This window comes from Empidonax traillii, unplaced genomic scaffold, assembly GCF_003031625.1.
Source record: "Empidonax traillii isolate 1590-97213 ecotype Southwest subspecies unplaced genomic scaffold, ASM303162v1 scaffold1581:size117717, whole genome shotgun sequence".
NCBI classification, from domain to species: domain Eukaryota; kingdom Metazoa; phylum Chordata; class Aves; order Passeriformes; family Tyrannidae; genus Empidonax; species Empidonax traillii.
Genome location: NW_020956774.1, coordinates 40353 through 43417, shown reverse-complemented (window position 1 = coordinate 43417; position 3065 = coordinate 40353). Strand labels below are relative to the sequence as shown.

Sequence of the window (3065 nt, the reverse complement as noted above, 5' to 3'; positions counted from 1 at the left end):
AAAGTTAAAAATAAAAACAGGAAAAAGAACTTGAAAGACTCGAGGGTGAGTAACTTTGTAGCTGCTAAAGGAGATCCTGCTGAGCAGGTACCACTTCATCGCTGTTAAAACCCCTTTCAAAATTAGGATTTTTTTTAGGATTTTTTTTTTTCCTCTTATTCTCATCAGCCAGGTTTTTATTTTTCTGCCCTGTATTTCTAAAGTTATTAGATAATAAAAATTAAAAGACATCTGAAACGCCTGTAATGGTGAACATGAGAGCAACAGGGGTCATTAAACCATGTGGGGTGAACTCAGACTTGCCTGGGGTGAAGTTGCCTCCAATGTAAAGGAAAATCGATTAAATTTTGATGAAATTGATAAAAAAAAAAGGAGGGGGGGAAGATGTTAGGCTGAGCATCCCAATTGCCTTTCTTTCCAAAAGAAGTTCTGAAGAAGAAATGAGTAATTTTAAATGAATTAAATTTAAATGAATTTAAAATGATCATTGTCCACGAAGTTTGGCAGTTCAGAACCTGGGGGGGGAATTCACAGAACAAAACGGGGTGCAAACAAATTCACTCCTGGTCTTTAGAGGGGGATCCTTTCTGCACGTGATTTTTGGGAGATTAAAAAAAAATAAATCAAATCAACCTCTTTTCCATCAGTCTATTTTAGTATTATCCAGTGGAGTTAGTACAGCCCCACGAGAAGAAGAGAAGATATTTATAGAAGGAAATACTTTGTAAGTACCATCACTTATCTCTTTTTCTGGTTTTTTTTTTTTTTTAAAACTCCAGAGTGCTGGAGAAGAATCCCTTAAAAACACCAAGTCTGGGTTAACTTTCTCTCTTTTATTTATTTTTTTTTTCTAAGATATACAGATTTTACAAATGAACCCTTTGTAATCCCAGAATATCTCCAGGAGCAACTGGAGGAATTTGAAGCTCTCTATGAAGTTTCAAATAGTAACAGTTATAATAATAATAATAATAATCCAGATGCAATCTGTGAGTACTTATATGGGTAAGTATAAATTTCTTGTACTTAGCAACTTCAGGGGTTTCATTTTACTTGGTAGTTCTTGCCATTTATGGCATTAAATCCATAATTTGGGGGGGTCTGGGGTGTCCATGCAGGTACTGAAATACAAGTTTAGAATTAAATGAAAAATGAATTAAATGAAAAAAAAAAACAACAAAACACTTTGATTAAAAATAACAATTTTTAGTTTCTTTTTTTAAAGGTATTTCTCTCAAATCTTGGAAGAACATGGCCCTCTGGAAATTAATAATAAATTACTAATTGGGGAATATGAAAATTTCCCCGAAGGAACTCGAAGGGTTGTGGAGGATCAAGGGGGCCTGGAATCTTTCCTCCTGAAATCCCTCCATTTCATTATGGTGGATAATCTGATTGGCTTGAGGAAGCACTCGGTCCTTTTCGAGGGAAACACCAACGGAAGTGAAAGTTCTACAGATGGGGACGTGCCAGGAAATCATTCCCAGAAAAACCTGCGGTTAAATCCGGATGCTGAGGAATTCAAGCCCCAGTCCTACCCCGTCCAACCCCATATACCCCCACCACCTGACTTAAATTACGAGACTCTCCAGTACCTGCCCTGTTCCTTCCCTGCTTCCTGGAGATCCAGGAATTCCCTGCAGAGCCAGAGCATCGAATCCACGGAAAACCAGTCATTGATTGCGGACATTTTACTGAAGGAAAGCTCCGTGTTTGTGCCTCAGACCTCTTGGGGTTACCAATATAGGAGGATATTGCCTGTGCCTTTCCCAGTGCCTGTCCTGCCACGTGTTGCCAGGCAGCCTGGATATATTTATGCTGATCCTGCAGCTCCTCGGGATAACTGGGAATCGGCAATTCCGGTCGGAAAACACCTCCCAACTGAAACCCAAACGTGTGAAAACCCCGGGGCCCACTCGGGGAACTCGGCTGACACGGTGCATAAAGAGAGTTTGGCTGCTCCAGGTAGCTCAGATGAGGCTGAAAATGGTAAACAGGGTATTAAGGTGGAAAAAGGAAGCAAAAGTAAACCTGGAATGAAGAGCAACCCCCATGTGAGGATGGTGGCTGTTCAGGTAAGGGATGAAAATGGGGTATTTATTTGAGAGCTTTGAAGGCCTCCAAGAGGATCCCAGGGCTGGAGCAGCTCTGCTGGGAGGAAAGGCTGGCACAGCTGGGATTGTTCAGCTGGACAAGAGAAGCTTTGGGGGGACCTGAGTGTGGCCTTGCAGGGCCTGAAGGAACTCCAGGAAAGGTGGAGAGAGACTATTGACAAGGGCTGGAGGGACAGGACAAGGGGAATGGCTTCAAAGTGACAGAGAGTAGGGATAGATGGGATATTGGGAAGGAATTGCTGGCTGGGAGGGTGGGCAGGCCCTGGCACAGGTTGCCCAGAGAAGCTGTGGCTGCCCCTGGATCCCTGGAAGTGTCCAAGGCCAGGTTGGAGCACCCTGGGCTGGTGGAAGGTGTCCCTGCCCATGGCAGGGTTGGGACAAGTTGATCCTTTAAGTTCCCTTCCAATATAAACCCGTTCCTGTGAACTCCTCAGAACTTCCACTTTCTATGGCTGCTCTTGTTTTTAGTTTGTAATTCTTTAAAGAGCTGCTCACCAAAGTTAGTTGTGCCTCGGATTTGTGCAGAAGTTTTGACTGGGCACCCAAGGAGGAGCTGGGGCACAACTGGTTCCAGCTTTGCTTTAGAGATGAAGGAAAGTCCTTCTGTGCTGTCATTTTAACTTTTGTAGTTCAGTGATTTGTTTTCGCTGTCGCAACATTTGTACATTCCAACAGTTGCTGGTGATGTTTTCACTGTGGTCCCACAGGGGTGGCCCAGGTTTTGGGATCAGTTCAGGGGGAAACTCCATCACGTTTCCTGAGAGGGCTGTGTCCAGTTCTGGAACCTCCTGGAAGAGACACTGAGGGGCTGGAGCGTGTGCAGGGAAGGGAAGGGAGCTGGGAAGGGGCTGGAGCAGCAGGAGGGGCTGAGGGAGCTGGGGGGGCTCAGCCTGGAGAAAAGGAGGCTCAGGGGGGACCTTCTGGCTCTGCAAGTCCCTGCCAGGAGGGGGG

At 44.6% G+C, this 3065-nt stretch overlaps 1 protein-coding gene and 1 long non-coding RNA gene across 2 annotated transcripts in view; one reads left to right on the top strand and one right to left on the bottom strand.

Moving 5' to 3' along the window:
- LOC114070496 overlaps positions 1-2815 on the bottom strand; it is a 22467-nt gene extending 19652 nt beyond the window's left edge. The window contains exon 1 of the long non-coding RNA XR_003573928.1: positions 2680-2815. This is a non-coding gene — a long non-coding RNA (uncharacterized LOC114070496). The remainder of the gene's footprint in view (positions 1-2679) is intronic.
- The window catches only part of TTC3 (tetratricopeptide repeat domain 3), a 42933-nt gene that overhangs the window by 28138 nt on the left and 11730 nt on the right, over positions 1-3065 (top strand). The gene's annotated exons all lie outside the window — the stretch shown is intronic.